At 38.8% G+C, this 22,135-nt stretch overlaps 1 long non-coding RNA gene across 1 annotated transcript; it reads left to right on the top strand.

The window, feature by feature from the left end:
• Window positions 1–8,385: 8,385 nt before the first annotated feature.
• LOC143649322 (uncharacterized) lies at window positions 8,386–20,669 on the top strand. The gene is made up of 5 exons (XR_013158950.1): window positions 8,386–8,711; window positions 12,975–13,086; window positions 16,197–16,281; window positions 18,155–18,421; window positions 20,599–20,669. It is a non-coding gene; the product is annotated as an uncharacterized LOC143649322 (long non-coding RNA).
• Window positions 20,670–22,135: the final 1,466 nt, after the last annotated feature.

Below are 22,135 nucleotides of genomic sequence, written 5' to 3'. Positions count from 1 at the left end.
TGTTGTGAACAATTTTCACTGGCTAATGGAGGAGTGTAGAGAGAAAAAGTATTTCCTTGAAGATCAAAGATGAAGATAATTATGAGTCTTGCCTCTGGATGATTGTTGATCATAATACACATTGTGAAGTATTTTGGGGGCAGTTTTAAAAAAAAACTATGTTATTCTTTTATAGGAGATGCCATTTTTTCCCTATTTAACTTTACTTTAGTTCTTGGATCTTCATATCATTTATGAATGGTTGGGGATATATCTAATTCAAAGCAAGTTTAAGAAAAGAAGTGAGTTTTGCAGCTATCAATTGGTGGACATATAAAGTATTGAGAGTTTTGCAACTAGCAATTGGTAGAGATATAAAGTATTGAGAGAGAGGAAAATGTGGAATGATTCCTTAACATTTCTTAAGACATATAACCAAAGAGTTGTGAATTTGTAGTAAATTATATGTGTATTTTTTCATTTGTCTCATGTCTCTTAAGTATTCGGGGACTAAGTCACAGAAGTGCCATATTTTAAAGACACTAACTTACATCTTATCCTTTCAATAAAGTAAAACTACATAGTCTGGTGAAAATGTGATGATATATAACAATGATTATAATGTATTGTCTTACCTGGATTTTAACTTTAGCAGTTTTTTGGATCCTTTACTTTTTATTGCACTTACATTTTACAAAGCATTATTGAGGCCTATAATTCCTTGTCTTTAAAATGCACACTTCCCCCCCCCCCCCACATGTTTTCCTTTTTAAAATTGAGGTATCTCATGTAGACCATCAGGGGTTGCTGCCTTGGCCACCAGGAAAAGGAGAAGGCTGGGATGTAGTTGGCATTGCTTGATCATGCTCATACTTGTCTGTGCAGAGACAAGCTATGGTCTCCTGAGTGGAACCCTGGTGGGATGGTTAGCACAGGAAAATGATATGTTGGATTCTAATTTATACTTTTATTAGTCATTGTCATTTAAAGTATTTTCCATGAGGTTGCCTGGGGATGAAAGGCAGTGTAACTGTCTCAAGCTAGGCAGTCTGAGCTCATAGCCCATGCCCACTATTCATTTGGTCTGTGGTGTGGGCAAGATACTTACTTATAAAATGGAGACACAGGACACCTGCCTCAGTGTGTCACTGTGAAGATTACAATAAATTAGTCTATATAAAGTATTTTCATCATTCATGGAACTCCATTACTCATTTGTTCAACAGATATTTATTGAGATCCTACTATGAGCCAGAGACCCTTCTGCCTGCTGGAGATAAAAGGATGCTTTAGGTACCTAAGATCTGTATGTTGCTCACCCTTAAGTGTCTACAAAGAAGATAATTTCTGGTGATAGTAAGTGCTGTGAAGACCACTGGAAATGACTAGTGCCTAGAAGTCAACTGCTCTCAGTGGGGTGGTCAGGGAAGAATTCTCAAAGGAGACAGCATTAAGCCAGTACCTCAGTCATGAGAAGGAGCTGATCTTGAACAGAGATGAGGGAGGAGCACTGACCGGGAATAGACCTGCAGAACACAAAGGATTACTGCAGGAAATGAGGTTGAGCCTCAGGCAGAGCCAAGTCAAGTTGAACATTAGGCCAGGTAATGGGGTTAGGATTTTATTCTGAGGACTGTGTGAAGTCATAGGAGGGACTTACGCAGAAACCAAGCTTTATCATTGGGCATTTGCTAAAAAACAATAAGGAACAAAGAAAACAATTGTACATGCATGTGTTCAGCAGAGGGAATGTAAAGTGGAGAATTAGTTCCATAGAAGGTGGGAGACACAGGGAAGCCAACCAAAGGATTGTAGGATATCTCAGAGATTAGCAGGAGCAGAAAGCTTCTACCCACCTCGAAGGGAAGAAGCAGAGTAACTGAAGCTCAAGGGCCAGGGTCACCAGGAAAAGTCTAGAACCAAGATGGGCTTGTCTGAAGAGAGGAGCTGAAGCTACTGAAGAAAGACATCTTTTACCAGACTTGCCCAGCTAAAGCAGAGGCAGAAGGGGAGACAGTCCCCAGCTTCTCCGTTTTCCAGGCCCTACCTTTTCACAGTATCCCCAGCCCCCTTAGCTGAACTAAGCTGCAGGCCCACTGGGATCCACACCCTTAGGGGGCAACCTCACTGCCATTGGGAGCAAAGTACGGGAACAGTAAGCAATGGGTCTGAAGGCAAATAGCATCAAGCCCAGTACAGGAGAGATGGATGAATGTGACATGTTGACAGAGTTTCAAGGGCCATGGCAGTGTGGAGAGAAGGCCAGAAAAGGGAGGTGGTCAAAGAAGAGCTTGGAAAGGTAAATAGGGGCTAAATCATACAGGCCTTTATACGTATTTTATTTAGTTTGGAATTTATCTTGACATCAAGAGACCTCTGAAAGGTTCTGACTAGGTGAATGACTATGGAGAGTTCTCTTGGGTGAACAGGCCTTCAGCAATCTCATCATTCCTGCCTCCAGGTCTAGATATCGGCAGTTGGGAACCTCTAGCCCAAAATGTATCTTTTATGATACATAGTTTAGAAAAAGTATTCTACAGACAGTATGGAGAAGGACTTGAAGAGGAACAATCCTGGAAGTAAGGATATCAGAGTTTTCTGCAGTGACCTAAATTGCTATATTGTCTGCAATTTACTTGGAAATACTTCAGCACTGACTGTGCACATGAGCTATATGTTTCTATTAGTCTGCAAGTGTGATTACCTGACAATTGAACTGCCCTAACCAAGAATGTACACTCATGGAGGGGTTGGGGGGGGCAGGAGAGGTTAGTAGCATCTGAAAGACACTAACCTGCTATTACAAACTCTTCCATTTCTATTTGATCTGCCCTGGAGGATTTGGTAATTGGCATAAGGGATTGTTAGAAATACATTTTCATTCCTGAAATGAGTGGTGTTCAAAATAGGTGGATCAGTTAGAACTAACTGCCTTCTTGAAGGGACTTGATACCCTTCAGAAACACCAAACCCTAGGCCTCTGATCTAAACCCATGGCCTGTCCTTCTCTGAGGATTCCCTTGCCTTATTAGACTAGATCCTGCCACTTGTAGCTGATCTTTCCACTAGACTACTTTTACATTTGCCTCTGATGACTCTTTCATTATGGCAAATTTAGAGGGCCTCAGGGACAGGGACCTCCAACTTCACCAGCCCCACAGACAGGTCAAATGGCCACTGCTGCATGTGCATAATGAATGATTGTATGCAATGTAGAATTCAGAAGGAGACTAGGTTTCAAAGTTACACACCTCTTACTGAAGTCATGCTCTCCCCTACTTCTCACAACTGTGAAAGACAAATACACTGGGCAATTAAGAAGATGATTTTATTTGGGCTACGGCAATAGGGAGGATGTTCATTAATGAGGAACTGCTCAAAGTAAAGGAATAAGGCCTGAGGTTTTGTAGAGGCAGGTAAACAAGTGAGTCATTCATGGGTCTTATGGGAGTCTTGAGGAAGTATGGAGACTGTATGTATCACAGAATATGTAAGAGCAGGGTAGTCCTTTCAGATTTTCTGGAGTACAAACAAGTGGAGTTATTTCTTAACCATCACTCCTGGAACCACAGGGCTCAGGTAAAGTTCAACACTGTCACCAATGAAGGTTAACTGGTGCTAGCTAAAGGAAGGCCACATGGGCAAAGGCCATTGTGCAACACAAGGGAAAGATGATCACAGACTGTAGGAAGGACTGTGCAGTGGAGAAAGAGAGGACTGGGTGGATTTGCAAGATATCTAGGTTATAGAACTGAGGGGATTTGGCCACTGATGGGGGTGAATGAGAATCAAGGATAAAACGGACATTTCTGGCTCAGAAGTCAGTGAATGACAATACCATTTACCAAACATGGGCCGAGGAAGAGAATTGGGAGGAAACGACATTGGGTTTTGTTTTAGCCTTTACCAAGGTCTTTAATGTTCATCCCCAGTACTAGCATAGCACCTGGCACATAGAAGCTTTCTAAGTAGTTGCAAAGTCCTGTGGAAATCAACCAATCATAATATCATTGGTGAGGATAGAAGTTAGTTATAGACCAAGGATCACTTATCGCTTCCCGTTTTATGACTTGATATACTTACTAGAAAACACAGAGATCAGAACACAGCCTTCATTTCAGGAGGAAGTGTTAGCAGTGGGGAAAATGTTAATAGCTTAAGAATGTTAATTGGCACTTTCCAAAAAGAAGGGGGAAGAATCACCCTGGAGTATTTGCACAACTGAAAATCATTCAGAAATGTGAAACGATTCTCTCTAGACCCAGAGCCATGCAATCCCAAAACCTTCCTAATCTTTCAAGTCCTTCCATTTTTGCCTTCTACCATCCTGTTTCCTCCAGTGGTCTAACCTGCATACTAGCTCTGCCCAACCTGGCAACATACATCTATTTCTGGGTTGCTAAGGGAGGGGAAAGCAGCCTACTTTCCACATAAAAAATCAAAAACTCATTCCTCCCGTAAACCATACAATTCCTGCTGAACAAGTGTGTGTGATATGACTTAAAAACACAAACAGTTCAGCCTGAGGGCCTGACAGGGGAATTACAGGCTCAGACTCTTTAGCTAATTACAACACATTACATCAACTGTTACCTTTTAAGAAATGTATTGCCTGTTGAATGAGATTCTTGAGAACATTAGCATCTAATTTTCTGAATGATAATTCAGTGTGCTGGCGGTTTAAGCTTTGTCTACAATAGGCAATGTGTGATGCGGAGTTAGAGCACTTTTTATTGCAGGATGAGGCGTCTGGACTGAGCGCCAGGGAATTTCTAGTCCCAGCTGTAACTAAGCAGCTTCAGGAACTAATGCAGAAGATTTAACTTTCTGGGATTTAGTTTCCCTGTCTCTAAAATGGCAATTTTTAATTTTTTATTCCATAGCCCTAAGAAATCAGATTATTCTGGTTGTGTCTACAATTGAAAAAAAAAAGTGGCAGAGCTGAATAAATTCACATTGGTGAATTTGTGCTTTGAAACTGGAAGAGAATTGTTCAGCTCTGTTGGTGAGTGCTGTACTAATGTGAGCATGCATGTCCACATGCATTTTGGAAAAATTCAATCACAGAAAATATGTGCATGTTTGGGAGTGTAGGGGAACAGGAGAGAGACGGGATATTGCTCATCAGCCTTTGTGTTCTGGAATGTATGCTTTTACTGTCTGTCATGACCCTCCACATCAATGGGAGAATTCCCCAAAGTTTCTTCTTCTTGATTTCCTGAAGCTTCAGCCAACACCTCCAGGTGGAGGATTCCAAATTTGGAATCCTGAGTTCCTTCTCACTCTTAGTTCCTCGCCTACATCCGGACTCCTGCTGGTGCCTCCGCTCAACATTTCACAAATCTGACTTCTGGTCTTCTGAACCTTTTCTTCCCTCTCAGGTCCCTATCTATATGTGTTATAGACAGACCGAGAGCCATGCAGTCCAAAAGCCTTGTTAGCCCCCCACATCCAGCTCTTGAGTTCTCTGGTCAAACTCTGCAAGGTCTCTCTCACATTCTTTCTCTTCCATTACAGTTGCTGCTGTCTTAGTTTAAACCTTTGTTACTGCTGAGCAAAGTAACAGTAGTTCACTGGTTAAGTCTAACCAGTCTCTTCAACTTCCCTACCACTATCTCCTTCAGGGTGCTACCAGATTCATTTTAATATATGCTCTGCTTTCCTGCAGTTTCTGTGTACTCTCCATGATTTGATTTGGATATAATCAGTCATCCCCAGAATCCTCCTACTTTCCATCATATTTCTTGGGAGAAGGGATTGAAATTCCTAAATGTGCTTAGATTTCCAAGTTTCTATTTGTTCGACAGACCCTGGGTTTCTATTTGTCAGAGAGCAAAAAGCAGGAGAATTTCGCTTCTGCTTCAGGCCAATCTGTAGTCCAGATGCCAGGAGAAGCTCCACACCTCTGTTCTGAGCTTCATTCATGTTTTAGTAAAAAGTATGCTGTGACCCTGAAAGAGTGTGAATTAGGGAGTACTGGCAAACCTCAATATTGAGCAGGAAATTTCATTAATCCATCCTGCATACTCCTATGTGATTCGGAGAACTTAAGTAACCGTCTCAAGTTTATTGGTAAATCTAAGACATAAGCCTAAGTGTGTAAACTCTCAATATTGAATTCACCCATAGGACAGGTTGAATAATGACCCACAAAGATGCCCACATCCTAATGCCTGGAACCTTTGAATTTTATCTAATATGGCAAAAGAAAATTTGCAGATGTGACCAAATTAGGGATTTTGAAATGGATTTTATCCTGGACTATCTGGGTGGATCCAATGTAATCACAGTAAGAAGGTAGGAGTGAGTTTGAGGAAAAGGCAATGTGATGATGTAAGAAAGATTTAAAGATGTAACACTGTACGGCTGGTTTGTTTTAAAGTTGGAGGAAGGGGCCACTAGTCAAGGAATGCAACTTTAGAAGCTGAAAAAAGCAAGTAAATGGATTTTCCCTTAGAGCCTGAGAGAGAGTACAGCCTCTACAACAACTTAATTTTAGCCCAATGAGGCCCATTTCAGATTTCTGACCTCCAGAACTGTAAGAAAAAATTGCATTAAAGTCACTAAGTTTGTGATAATTTGTTACAGCATCCACAATAAAGCTAATACAACTAGTACAACTACACTTTAATGTACGAATATCTTCCACCATGTAGTCACCACTTAACTTTCTAACCTGACACTCACCAAGTATCTTAAAAATGCCTTGAGAATGATTGCCTATGTGGTAGAAATCATTTCACAAGAATCCCCTAATAGCAGTCTCCTCATAGAAGACACTAAGGCAAAGTTGGTTTCCTTCGATATGGGAAAATTACTTAATTCCTCAGTTTCCTGATTGGTAAAAGTGAATGTAGCATTAAGAATCTTGGATCATAAACTGTGTTATTCAGTAATAACTGTTTTGCTGCAAATTAACTAATTTTAAGCCCCTCTTTCATTAGTGATGAAAGCTTGCCATTACATAAGTTTAGCTTCTTTGCCTTTCACAGCATCGAGTCTAAGTATGGAGGAAAGACCATAAACATTTCTGAAGCCTGGGGAGAGGGGAGAAGGTTGCCTTCCCCCATGATGACATCATTGAAATGCCTCTGTTCCCTTCTGGTCTGTGTATATTGTTCCAAGCAGATACCTCAGTATATTCTGAACCATAAGGACTCTTGGTTCTCTTTGCTACTCTCATTCCAAAGAAAAATGTTGACATTCCCCATGCCACTCTGGAGCCCATGAGGACTCTGAACCCTCTCAGTAGATTATCCCCATGTGGGCATTGCTCCTGCTCTGCCAAGTGCAGGGAACTCCACATTTTGCTGACTCAGAAAAAGGGGACCATGTTTTTCTACTCCAAACCTAATTTAAGGACTCTGGACCCTACCCAGCCAAGTTCTAGAAATGTTCATGTATTCTTGGCCATAAGAAAAAAACTTGCTTCAACTTTTCAGTGTCTATTTATCTCTAGATTTTAATGTGAAAACCCAAAGTAAACAACCTGACCCTGTGTTGTCTGGATTGTTATGTCACCATCCTCCTTTCAAGCAATAAAAACCTCATGACCTAGCCATTTTCTCAAAAAAGAAAAATGAAAAAAGGGGAGGAACCAAAACAAATGGCTTAAAATGCAGGGTATCTTTTGTTTCTCCCTTCAGAGTCACTCTTCAGTGCCCTGCTCTGTTCCCCAGTGGGAGGCACTGGCAGGAGAACAGTGAGGTTTGCTTGTTCATTCCTGGAGCCCCTTCTCCACCAAGTGGAGGAGAGATGGCCACGTCCCTCTACTTGATGCCACAGTTCCTGCTGGGTGGACTTTTCCACAGGTCTCCCTCCCTCTCCAGTACTCCCTCCTAGGGTAGTGACAGCTGTGCCCTCAGGTCACTGCATCCTCCCTTGTTGGTTTCCCCAAATCCTTCCCCTTCCTCTGCAGGGAGTCCTCTTATCAAACTCTCCTCAAATATCCCCTGCAATTTCCCATCTGTTTCCTGTCAGAACCTAGCAGAACCTAGATTGACAGAGTTTATATATATAAATTTTTTAAAGTACTTCATCACATGGAAATAACCTCACCTCCTTCACACAGTTAGTGATATAATATATTAAACTATTACGTGAAGGTTTTGGTTTAAATGACTCTCAATGGATAACATTAAAATACACATGGATAAAAAAACATACACATCAAGATGAAGAAAATCGTTTATTTCTTTTTTAGGATGTAGCTCATATGTAGTCCGAATCTGAGAGTGTTGCCATTAAATTTACAGAAGTCAGTTGAGACTCAAAATCCAGATAAGAAGCAGCCTTAAGATCTGAAATGTGCTGCCAAATAATTTTGGTAGACAGGTGTTCCAAAACAAATGTAGTCTTTTAAACTATAATATTTTTATCTTTTTATTTAAAGATACAGCAGTAAGTTTCAGGTAATAATGCATAGTCCAAAAAATACCTAGATTAAGATTCAAAGACTTGGGTTTTCCTCCTCCACTCTCTTTACTGATTCTGTGACTCGGGCCCAGATACCTCAGTATGCAGGTCTGTAAAGAGACAGCCAGTGGCTTAAGGTTTCTTTATCTTTTTAGATCCTAGGCATCTTTACAGGTTTGCCTAAGAGTATGGACATGGAATATAAATATGACTCTCTCCAGCTGATGAAGTCCACCTGTATATACATACAAAATGCCATATGTTGTACCTGATTTAAGAGGTTTCTAGACCAGCTGGATCTAAGAATTTTTGCTCAGGTAACCAGAAGATCATCTGTAAAGAAGATCATCTGTAATTCTTTCTCTAAGTCTTTTTGATTAATTCTAACTCTTCAGGTATTTCTGAGCTCCATACTTACAAGTATATAGGGATATGTAAAATACCATAAAATTAGCAATAATAACTAAGTTTACTGGGCACTTACCATGTGCCTCATGCCCAGCTCTTTCTGTGGAATATTCATTTAAACTTCACAAGAGCCTTACAAGGCAGGCTGAGGCAGCGCCCATTTTATCAGACATGATGTTAATTATGTGCCAAGAATCGTGCTCTGTGAATCCTCCTAACAGCTCTATAATGGTTTTCATTAGAGTTAGCCTGCAATTTATCATGCAAACCAGGACACTTTTGAGAATTGAAGGACCCATTATTAATAATTATGCTTGACAACTGGCATAAACACAGACTCTCAAGGGCAAACTGGGACATATGGTTCCTTTAGTTATCATCCTCATTTTTATAGAAACAAAGACTGAAAAAGTGAGGAGCAAAAGAATTTTCTAGAGACCATTCCCTAGGACATGGACTGGGTTTGATCCTATAGATGTCCAACTCCAAAGCCTAGCATTTAACCACAGCTTGCTGGGATAAACCAGTGCATGGCACCTACGAGTTTCCTAAGTGCTTATCCTCAAATATCCTTCCCCTCCATTGGAAATGACCTCGCTATTCTTGTTTCTGATCTTCCTGAAGATATTGAAATTATTTGCTCTTTTGTGTCAGTCAATCAATCTGCCCCTTCAAGACAAATTTTCTGTATTTAATCAATGTACTAGCATCAGTCACTTTAGAGATAAGCTAATGCAAGCTAAAGTTCTATGAAAATGAGGATTCTACTTCACTGGCAAAGCTCACAATAGCAGGGGTTTTTTTTTTTCAAGAAGGAGAGCCTAATTACCTTTCGAAATTCCAAAAATGTCAAACTGATTACGGTGTGTGCTTTTTTTATAACATCACATGCACCGAAGCTATTTTGGGATAATGAGCAATTTTAATCTTGCTTAATAAAAGCTATTCACAGGGCACTTTAGGAGGGGATCTGCATATAAGTAATTTTACTAAACCACTTTACCCCTTCCTTGGCATTTATTCAAGAGTATGCAAATTCTTCTGAAACTGGGAGCTAAATTTAGATATCAGAAGGGCAGAGCTATGGACTTAATTGAGTAGTAAATTTTATGTTTTTTTAAGAAAGTATCTGATAAAAAGGAAGTAAAACTGAATTTTGTATTTCACATGTCACATATGTGCAATAAAAAGCAGGGACGTTTTAAATTCCCCTCAGAGTTTCTCTTAATTAAACTCTGAATTAAGAGAAAAAAATCCTTTCAGTTCTTTCAGTCAATATGATAGAATAAGAATCATCAAAAGATATTTTAAAAGAAAAAAGGCCTAAAAAAAAAAAGAAAGAAAAAATGCTTAAGAAACTTTGTTTTTCTAAACATTTCATTTAAATTTTGACTCAAAAAGCAATAGGAAATTTTTATGGCAATACTTAAATTATAAACACAAGTTAAAAATAATCATCTGAAATGTAAGAGATTCCCCTTGTTGGCCAAGTAATAAGAACCGATGGCCAGATGAAGGCCAGATCATCTAAGCTTTAATGCCAACAAAGACAGCTGATTGAGACATTCATGTCTTGGTCCTTGAGATGGAAAGAAGTGGACCCTCTTCAGAGCATCCCAGGCTCAAACAAGTCTTCTGGAAATATTCTTCTTGCTGTTTGCTCTAGCTCTTTACTTTCTAATATTCTGCTAATACCAGAGCTCAGAGACTGACCAACAGAGACAGGCTTGTGAAAAGGAAACCTGAGGAAGTACAGATCTAATGGTCTGATGGAGGAAGCATTGAGCATCATTTCCCTTGAAGCTGTGATCATCCTCTGTTCTGCCCAAGATTTCTGCCTTCTCCAAATATTAAAGAAATCATTGTCCAAGCAACAGACAATGAAAATGAGGATATTTATTTGTGACTTACAGTCTCTCAGTCTTTTTGCTCTTAAGGAATTTAATGTAGTTACCTCATCTGATCGTTTAAAATCTTCTCATTTCCATCCTTATTTTCCACAATTCTTCCTTTTTTTCTTCCATTACTGTATCTGTCTTAAGTTCAAGACAAAATTCATTGGCTTTTTAAGGACTTAAGTGTAAGTCCCATTCCCATGGTGCCCCATTACCATCTTCATTCAATCAACAACTTTCATTAATGTTTACTGTTTGACTTGGGGAGCCATGGTGAACTAAAAGTAGCTCCAGCCCCTCAGTAAGCCTGTAGTCTGACACCTCTCCCTTTGTAAAAGCACTTTCCTTGCTTCCTTTTTTTCTACATGCACAGGGCTACTCTAGAATACAAAAAGCCTTCCTTCATTCAGAACCCCTCCACTAGTCAAAGTAAAACCTTTCTCTCTTCATTCTCCCTTAATGCTGCCTCTATTTAAGGTCCTGAGATAACCTGGTAAGCTTGTGCCATCTGTTCTACAGCCTTAGCATCCTCTGCAATCATTGCCTTCCTTTTTGCCAAAAAAGCACCGACTAATAGCAACTTAGAGTTAGTAGAGTCCTTAGAGATCACTGGATCCTCAGAATATTCTACCTGAGGAAAGTAAGTTCGTACCATGTCCCATATGTATTAGTAAGGGTTCTCCAGAAGAACAGGAGAGTTATATATATATGTATGTATGTATTCATAACTATGGGGATTGGTAAGTCCAAATTCCATAGGACAGGCCACAGGTTGGAAGCTCCAATGAAGGTTTCAATGAATTCTCCAGCAGAAGCTGACTGGTTAAAGCAGAGAAAGAAATTCTTCTTTCTAACTGGCAAAATCATCAGTTCCCACTATTGGACAGTAAGTTCCAGAAAGGCAAACAAGACAAAGCTGTGAAGTTAAAATTAAAGTCTTAGTCTAATTTACAGATGGAAAATCTATATCAGCAAAGTGATTCATCTAGCATCTGACAGCATTACTGTGGACAGAGCTGAACTGGTCTCTAGGTCTCCTGATTCTAAGGTTTTCTCTTGGATTTGCCTTCAGTCTAATCCTAAGAAGGAGAACTAACTTCTGTCTTAGTTCTCCTTGGACAGGTTTCCTGAAAATATCTTTTTTTCTTTGTCTACTATTTCTCTTCCAAGGCCCTTTACACTGAGCGTGCTCCCCCCAAAAATGTTCAGAGAATTCATAAACTCTCGTTTTCACTAAGACCTATTTATTGAAGACTGTTGCATCTACACACTCATCTTGGACATCTTATTGTCACCTAGTCTTATGCTGATGGCATAAGTAGGATATTTGCTGTGTATCCGAAATAGTAGAGGACAGGATCATCACCACCTTTCCTCCTCACCTCCACTAATAGTGATCATAGAGAAATACTTCAAGTTTCTAAATAGACTTTTAAATTCCTAAATAGGAATTGAAGTTCAGAAAACATTAGTGACTTGCCTAAAATTGTCCAGTCAGTAAGGAGTGAACTGGTATTTAAACCAAGTCTTCTGTCTTCAAATCCAAGTCTATATAGTCATCAGATTTTCTCTAACTAAAATTTCAGCTAAACAATTATCTTGCCCTCCTTGATGGCTAGAAGCAATTCCTTTCATTCTCCTATAGGAAGTCTTATGTTTCCTATAACAAGTGAGGCTCCTTAGCCCATCATTTCCCCCAGTCTCACCTTTTTTATGAGGCCTCCCATCTTTAATCAATTGCTACATCATCCAGAAGGCAGTAAAATGGAAAAAAAAAAAAAAAAAAGGTAGTCAAGCCAGCGAGGATATTTTTTTTCTGGGATTTATAAGGTGCTGATGGTAACACTACCTGTAGTGCAATGCTGAGAAGATTATATGAGATCAGCCATGTAAATGTACTTAGCTGTGGGCTTGGCACATATTCAGTAAGGATTCATTTGGCCGGGATCCAGAGAGAAATTTATTTCCATGCCATGTGTCTTTAGGAAACATGAACATCAATAATCATTATTACAAAATTTACAGAATATATTTTGATAGACTCTGCAGTGGAAATCCAATAAAGAAAAGATGGGAGAACAAACTGTTGGGTCTCCTTATTTCTTTAATTTTTATATAATTATTTTATTGCTTTTATATATAAAAGCAAGCATGGCCATTATAGAAAAATGTAGACAATTTAGGGAAAAATAAAAACATAATGTCATCCCCCCCCAAAGACAAAATAAACTATTGCATCTGGTGTACCCATTCTAAACTCTTCCTCTCTATTTCTAGTTTACAAACAGGACTGCCAACCTCATCTGTGTAAGTTGTGTACTACCTGACCCCAGGCAGCGTATTCACACAAACTATGTGATTGGTGCCCTCTAGGCTGTGCAACATAGTGGTATGACATATTACATATAACATTATCTGTAAATATGTGTATTATTTGTTGTTGCTGGAAAACTGTTCATATAAAACTGAATTTTAGTAATTTCATTTAATTGCAAATGTTTCAGTTTCCTAGGCTTCTCAAAGCAGATTCCATGAAATGGGTTGGCTTTAAAAAAAAGGAATTTATTAGCTTGCAGCTTGAAGCCATGATAATATCCAAATCAAGTCATCATCAAGCAAGGCTTTCTTCTTAAAGACCAGCTGCCAATGATCCTTGGCTCCTCTGCCACATGGCAAGGCACATGGTAGGGTTTGCTAATTTCTCCCTTTTCTTCTAGTTTCCTTTGATTTCGGCTTCTTGATCCCATGGTTCTCTCTCTCTCCGTTCAGTTTATAAAGGACTTCAACAAGAGGATTAAGACCTATTCTGACTAAGGTGGGTCACACCTTAACTGAAGTAGCCTCATCAAGAGATCCTATTTACAATGGGTTGACACTCACAGATATGGATTGGATTTAAGAACATGTTTTTCTGGGGCATATAAAGCTTCAAAACACTTTAGCATTTTACACAGTATTTTACAGTGTTATAAGAACTGCTTCACAAACATTTTTTTCTGGGACCAAATAATATCCCTTTAAGTGGTTGCATGATTTACTTAATTGTATGCATAATTTTTAGAACTTCATCTTCTTTCCCAATATCTGCTATGAACGTTACCATTTTAATGCATGGCTTTGTTAGACAGCTTTCTCTAATATTAAATAAAATATTAGATAAATATTTTGAGATTTCTTTAATATGTGTTATGATGGTTAAGGGTACAAACTTTTTACAGCATAGAAGATATATTTCCAGGTTGCTTTTCAAGAGTTAAACCTATTTATAATCTTACCAAAGAAGTATGAAGGCCTCATTTTAGTAAACCCCAATGTTTATTTAAGTCAACATTTACTTTAGCTTTCACCTTATTTCTGAAAGCAAATCTGGCTTGTCATCCCAACACAAAAAGGGGAAAACTGCTGAGAAAAATAGTCCTGGTCATAGTGCATTGGCTGGAAGTGAAAACCTGTAGAAGATTGAATTACATACTCAGATATAGATGGACGCATGTTCTTAATCTTAGTCCATGTTCTGTGGGTATGAACCCATTGTCTATAAGGCCTCCTGAAGATATTATTTTTAGTTAAGGTATGGCCCAGCTGAATGAGGCTGAATGTAAGCCATATTAGAGAAGGCCTTCTGAAGAGACCCTGAAAATCACGGAAGCAGGAAAGGAGAGAATATTGCCATATAGTAGGAAGCAGAGATACATCTAAGTAACCCCAAGGATTCATCAGCAGACAGCATCAGATCAAACAGACTCCAGAAGAAGGCAAGTCTTGCTGATATCTTGATTTTGGACTTCTTGTAGCTTCAAACTGTAAGTCAGTAAATTCCTATTGTTAAACCAAACAGTCGTGCGGTATTTGTCATTCAGCCTGGCAAACTAAGACAAAACATAAGGACTTAACGGTGAAAAGAATCTAATTCACTTGGCCAAAGCAAACATTCCTCTTACATTTGAAGGACAAATGTCTGTAAATACAAAAAAAAAAAATAAATGAGTAAAATTTTTTTTAAAAATTTCAATGTTAATATTATACAATTATTTATAAACATAGGCCTGCCTGCATTGACAAAGTTCTTCTACTTGTTCTTGGGAGCTTTAGAGACAAATTCAAAGAGAGGTTCTAAGAGCAGCCATAAGGCAGTAGTGCTGTCTACACTGTTGCTTCTCACTGTGCTCCGCGGACCAGCAACATCTGTACCACCTAGAGCTGGTTAGAATCTCAGCATCCATCGTAGATCTACAGAATCAGAATCTGAATTTTAACAAAATCATCAAATGATTCGTATGCACATTAAAGTTTGACAAACATTGGTTTGTATGTCGAAGCACAAAATGAAAAAAAAAAGCATATTTGAAAATGACCCAGAATGTTGTAGTCCTCACTTTGCTCTGGGCTAGGCACCCCTACTAGCTAACACCATAGCACAGCGACACAGTATAGAAACCCTATCACATTGTGCTGTGATTGTTTGCTTGGCAACAATTTTTTTTTTTGTATGTTTGCTTTTTACTTGTCTTCTACTCAATAATTTTTAGGGTGTTGCTCAATAAGAGTTCTGTAAACTTAATGCTCTTTTTGCAGCTATACAAGCCACATTTTAAAATTTATTTCCAAATGCTACTTGGGAAAGACAGTACAATGAAAATTATAGCAGTAAATCTCTTTATTGTATGAATTTGCTTCTCCAACTAAAACAGGTCTGCCTTCAAACTCCTTTCCTTTCGGTTACAGCACAGTTAAATCATGCCTACTCACTAGCGAAATCAACTTTTGTTAATATTCTATTTCATATTTTAACATCTTATTTGACAGGTGTGGTTGAGTTACTGGCAAGCACCTAATTTATGTCAAATCTAATATTATTTTCCTAGAGTAGAAGTATTCCCTGTCTTGTCTTAATCCTAAGGTGACTGTTTTTCTCTTTCCTTTTTTCAGGAGAAGAGGAATTGTGAAAGCAAAGTTGAATAACATATGTTAAATTATTTTGTGTGTGAGGAAACAACATTTATCACACTTATTTAAAAACCTTGAAAAATCCATATATATTTATCCCAGAGATAACTTAAAAATGGGCAAACATTGACTTAACATCATTTTACAATAATTTTCCAAATGTCTTATTTTAACCAATATCAAATCTTCTGGGTAATTTGTGAGAGGAGAAAAATATAAATGGAAGGTTTTTCAGGAGAATAGTTTTGCTCAAGCCCAGTTCAAATTTGTCACCTCATTTCATTTTATTGTTATTTCCATAACCCTGCAGTCTCAGAAACACATGCATTTCTTTTTGCTGGATACCTTAGATGTGGACCTAGCTGTGGTGGTAAATAGTGGCATTGTTAAAGTAAGATTAAGTATTTCAGGACCAATAAGGCAACTGATATTAATTGAGCATCTAGTAGTTGTCAGGCAATAGGAAGCTTTGCCATGTGCTTCACTTCATAGAACTCTAGCTGCGGTGGTGCGTAATAACAATATTATGTATTGTTATCTCTTTTTTCACAGATAAAGTAACTGATGATCAGAGAATTAAGTAAATTGCCATAAGCTTATACATTTTAAATGGAAGAAACCAGAATTAAAACACAAGGTATGTTTGAGTCCAAAGCTCATGCTTTTCTTCCACAGCCTTGCAAACATTATACTATCCCAAGCATCAAATGTCTCTGGTGTTTCTCTTGATAAATTGGGACTGAATATGTATCTATTTTATTTAAATAGGAATAATTACTGTAGTTCGGCGATCCATCCTTGGACATGTCTGAGGTTCCTTCTGCAGCTTGTGAAAAATCCTCAGTCTCAGAGGGATTTAGTAGTCTTTCCAGATAGCTGAGGACCCCAAAAGCCTTCTGTTCTCCCTTAGCTTAACTAAAGTATTATTATTTATTATCTTATATTTTATTTGTATAATTCTGTGGATTGAATCAAGTCATCCTCAAAGACATGTTCAAGTTCTAACCTCCAGTTTTGAAGGAGTGAACTTATTTGCAAATAGGACCTTTAAAGATTCTATCTGATGAGGTCAAATTGAATCAGGTGGACCTTAATCCACTGTGGCTAAAGTCCTCATAAGCAGTCAGTCTGTAGAAGTCAGAAAAGGAGAGAAAGATTGCCACGTGATGGAGGCAGAGAAGGATTTATATGTGAAGCAATGCCAAGGATTGCTGCAAGCCATCAGCAGAACACTACAGACTTGGAGAGAAAGCATGGCCTGGCAATACCTTGACATGAGATGTACCTCCAAAACCATGAGTTAAGCCAATCCAATCTGTGGTGTTTGTCATAGCAACCTTCGCAAACTAAGACAAATAGTGTCACTTTGTTAAAGGATTCAGCTATTTCTAGGAAGTTTCCTATGAATTTTACCTTTTATATACTTTTTAAAGTGAATTTTTACAAGTATTCAGTGACTATGCTCAAGTTGCCAGAACCCTGTGTTGGAAGCTGGTTTTTCTAACCGTTATGGCTATGATCTGGTAGTAGACTGGAGAGCATAGGAATGCCCCAGGACTGACAGGCAGGTCTGGGGGAGAGTGATTAGGAATGTGGCCCTCAATACATAAGCATCTAGTTAGGCCTTTACAAAAACCAAAGATTTGGCAATGTCAATGCATACATTATTTACAGCTTCACAGATGTGGTATCACATTAGGGAGATTTACCATTGTCAAAATAAACCCCCCCAAACACACACACACACACAACTCTTCTCAGTTAGGAAACAATTTTTTTTCAAATCTTTAGAACACATTTGAATGCAACAGGATAAACAAGCCCTTGGTTAACTAGGGATTAGTTCTGTTACCTTTTTAAAGTCATCAAAACAACATTTTCAAAGTTTGATTATCTAACAAGGCCTCCAGATAGGGTCAATATTCTGCATCTTTTGCTTTAATTTAAACTGCTGTTGTCCTCAGATTAAATTTACTTGAGTTCAGACCAGGTTTTTGCATACAGTCTTCCAAACACCTTAAATCACATCCTCCCCACCTCTGAAATTTTTCAAGTAGGCTAGTGTACCCCAGAGGGCAAGATCAGTGTGTCCCCACTTTACAGGTGGAGTAATTAAAGCTTAGGTTAGATTCAATAACTGGTGTTGAGGAATGTGTCTAAAAAGCTGAAAGACCGGTAGAAGAGTCCATCTCTATTTAATAGAGGCTTAATACTTTACTAGACTCTTTCAGGTTTTATTTATATTCCCTTGGATATTTTTTAAATGTAATTAACGGTTGACCTTGGCCAAATGACTTAATTTCTCTAAGCCCTAGTTTCGTCATTGGTAAAAGTGGGATAATAATGGTAGTAACTCATAAATTTATCATCATGATTAAATGAGGTAATTTACATAAAGTGCTTAACTCTGAGCCTTGAGCAAAGTAAGCAACTGAAAGATGTCAGCAATTACATTACTCTTTGGTACTGTTGGTCATGCTAAATTGAGGATTTTTTTCTTTTAATTTCAGTAAAGTCAACATTATTCTCAGCTTGTCCCAGGACTGCAGCTCACAAACTTGACTGAGTATCAGAATCATCAAGAATGCTTCTGAATGCACATTCCTGGGCCTTAGCCTTAGTTTCATTATTTAGTCATTCTGAGGTTCTGGAACAAGGCCTGAGAATCTGTATTTTTAAGGTTACTCAGATGATTCTAATGATTACCAGGGATGAGAACTACTTCCCTAGAAGATTCTCTCAGTGCAGGGAGTGCCTCAGGTAGGAACAAAGGGAAGGTAAGTTAAAGCATCCTCTTTCCCTATTTCTACTTAAAAGTGGTGATTATATTACCTAAAGGTATCCAAGTGGACTTAATCTCTCACTTTTTTGCATGCAGCTCTGCTGTGTGTGGTCCATAAGAGACATGTCCCAGTAACATAGATTCTGAGGGTCAGCTTGGTTCAGGGTAATATCTTTTGACATCTTTCTTGGTTTCCTGGTTGTAATCACAAATACCACAAAATGGGTTGGCTTAAACAATGGGAATCTATCAGTTCACAGTTTTGAGGCTAGAAGAGTGCAAAATTGAGATGTCAGCCAGAAGACAATTTCTCCCTGAAGTTTATGGTGTTCTGGGTCTGGCTACTAGTGATCCATTTTCTGTCCCATGACAATGCATATGGTGATGTCTTCCTTCTCTTCTGGGTTCTGTTGATTTCTGGCTTCTAACTCTTTTTTTTTTTTTTACATGGGCAGGCACCGGGAATCGAACCCGGGTCCTCGGGCATGGCAGGCAAGCACTCTTACCTGCTGAGCCACCGTGGCCCGCCCAGCTTCTAACTCTTTTGATGGCTCTCTCTCTGTATGGCTGAACTCCATTCTCTTTATAAAGAGCACCTGTAATCTGGAATAAAGCCCATCTGGATTCAGTTGGCCACACCCTAGTCAAAAATAATATCTTCAACAGTTCTTATTTACAATGGGTTCACATTCACAGGATTGGGAAAAAGCATGTTTAAATTGGGGTACATAATACAATCTACCTTACTGTCCAATTCCGGGCTTTGAATGAGTATCACATTACCCAGAGGGATTATTAGTGCATTATTTCCTTGAAGTTTTTGATATCTTGCTCTGGCAAAAGCAAAACTTACTTTGCATCTGGAAAATGGGAATAAACAAGACCATTGGCTCATGGTGTTTGAAGATTGAATAAGCCAAGCACTCAGCTCATTGCCCAGGCTCTGGGAATTCTCGTCAGTTCAGATACTATTAGTAGCAACAAAATATCACCTAAAACCATTGCCAAATGCATCCTGTTTAATCAGTTGTTATAAACATTATGTGTTGTTTTTTTCTTAATTAATTTTTTTTTTAATTTTGGCGACATTTTCATTGATTCGGTGAATGGTCACCTTGAGCACTTACAGAGGGGACACCAGGGACCCCCAATGCCCCAGCAGCTATTCCAGAGCTTCTCACACTCTAGTGCCAGTCTAGAAGATTTGCTCCCTACCCTCTACCCTATCTGCAATGTCCACTCCCTCCCACCTGCAGCCTTTTGCCTGGGGATTCCAGACCCTAGCTTCATACCCTGGATCCCTGATGAGCTTTATTCTCCTTCTTGGCTCAGCCTGGACTGCATCATGATCAGAAACAGAAGGTGCACAGGTTAGACCAGGGGCTTGCAAATGGACTTTCATAGATCCATCAGGAAAGGGAGGCTTCAGGTACCCTTCACCGCCTCTGCAACCAGGGCAGTTCCATTTCTGTCAGTTTCATATGTTGGGCATCCATGTAAGCCTCTGTTTGCTAAGTGTTCCATAGCTAAAAGATTTTGGCAGCAATAATAGTAATATATTATTGTTTTTAATATACGCAACTTACAGCATGGTCATATATCTTTATTTTGTTTTTGGTTGTGCTCTTCACTCTTGGGAACCCTAAGTAGCAGGAGTTCCACTCTCACCATCAGTCATGTTCCTCCCAGAGATCTTTCTGCACTCTTCCCTCCTCTCTACAGCCCCTTCTCTCTTGTTTGTCTTTTCAATCTTAAACCCCAGGACAGACTCCACTGCCATCGCTCCCACTCCAGCCTTCCCTTGCTCCTTCTCACTGTGGTCAAATGACAACTTGGCTGGTCTTCAAGTCCTTTAAATGTTACTCTGGTCTCCTGACTAGAGAAAATAGGGGGAGGAGTATGAGACTCCTGCAACCCCAAAGGGCCTGTTTCTGCAAGGTTAGCTGAGTCTTCAGGTTTAAGGGAAGGATGCTTTTTCCAGGTGTTAAACTTTGACATTTTCTCATAAGAGTTGATATTCTTTTTTCTTTTGCCACTGTCTTCAAAATACTGTCGCAGTTCTCTCTCTGGCCTTGGAGTTGTCTTAGTTATAATTCAAAAATTATAAATTTCTTGATCACCTGTTGTGGCAGGAACATAACTTATTTTGCATCTGTCTCCTTTCCTCCCCAGGGACACCATATGTCCATTTCTGGCTTCCACCTTCTTTTATAAACACAAGAGTAGAAGGATTTGGCTTTATTTAGTGAGTATCTTTTATGTCAGTAAATTATATACGTCCCTCTGTTGCAATCTTGGTCATTTCTCCTTAACCCATATATCTTCCATACTTGAAATGTCTCATTTATCTTAACCCTTTTTGAAATAGTGTTTTTAATTAACACCTTATATTCTTAAAAATATATTTATAGCTTTTTATCTACCTTGAACTCCTTATTATTGAACCTACAAACATAAAATGTTCTTGTTATTTTACCTATGATTGTTAGGTTAGTTGTTTAGTATTGTGAGAAAGTTACTGCATTATTTTCATTCTCTATCCAAATAAAGCAGTGACATGGTATAAATTTAAAATTACATATGTAGGGCAGTGGTTAGAATGCTCGCCTCTCATGCAGGAGACCTGGGTTCGATTCCCGGACCGTGCAACCCCTCCACAAAATTAGCATGTGTGGCTCTTATTTGTGGGTCTCATCCTATTTCTGTTGGTCAATGCTGCTCTAGACACCCAACATTTAGTGGCAAAGCAAGGGAGAAGAAGCAGTGTCCCGTGTAGATGAATAAGGAGAAGGAGGGGTCACAAAAACAAAGGCAAGCCTGGTCCATCTCCAAGATCATCATCTATCCAAAGTGAGCATACATGGGCTGCCTGGCTATAAACAAGTGATACCCCGCAAGTGCTAAATGTTTGAAAATAAGGACATTCACTTCTGAATAGGGTGATCATGAAAGTCTAAATGGAAGAAATGCTTTTGAGTTGGGCTTTGAAGATTTCCCATGAGTTTTCTGGGTAGAGGAAGTTGTGTTTTCTGAGGGGAGTAACTTCACACTTCCCTGGGCATGAGAGGACCATTTCTCCATGTGTTTTTTTAGCCGTGTCTATAATTTCATAGATAAGGATCTCCATTGGAAATTCTCTGCCTTTAGGGAACAAAGGATATATGACATCATCTATGGAAGACTGAGGGTGGGGTGGGGAGGAAAGTGGTGTGGGAAAGGGAATCACTACCTCCAAGGTAATACTTAGGTTTCCTTTTTAAGTTTTTAGTAATAATTAAAATAGATAAAAATCAATCGTCGATTAGAATAAAAGGGTGTTAAAGCTTAAAAGGACTTCATATTCCAGGAAGGAAAATTGAATCCCAGAAATGGACCAAAAAAAAATGAAGGGAATGAGTATTTATGTTTCCAGTTCTGTGCAAGGAATTTTTCATAGTAAGTTCATTTACTTCTTCCCTGTAACGTATTTGGAGCATCTTTTCAACGATGGAAAACCTGAGGCTCAGAGAAGCATAATGATGTCACTCTAGGCAAACACCTGATTACTTGGCAGAACTTTGATAATAATGATAGATTATTATTCCCAATGATCTTTCCACCATACCACATAGAGACACAAAGTTGGCATTTTAAGATTCTGCAACTAAGGCATGCACTGTTTAATTCTAAGTATCCGTGGATATTGCCTTAATTTTAAATATGATGAGAA

The sequence above is a fragment of the Tamandua tetradactyla genome, chromosome 1 (genome assembly GCF_023851605.1).
Source record: "Tamandua tetradactyla isolate mTamTet1 chromosome 1, mTamTet1.pri, whole genome shotgun sequence".
Taxonomy (NCBI): Eukaryota; Metazoa; Chordata; class Mammalia; order Pilosa; family Myrmecophagidae; genus Tamandua; species Tamandua tetradactyla.
This window is presented reverse-complemented; position numbering and strand designations above follow the sequence as displayed.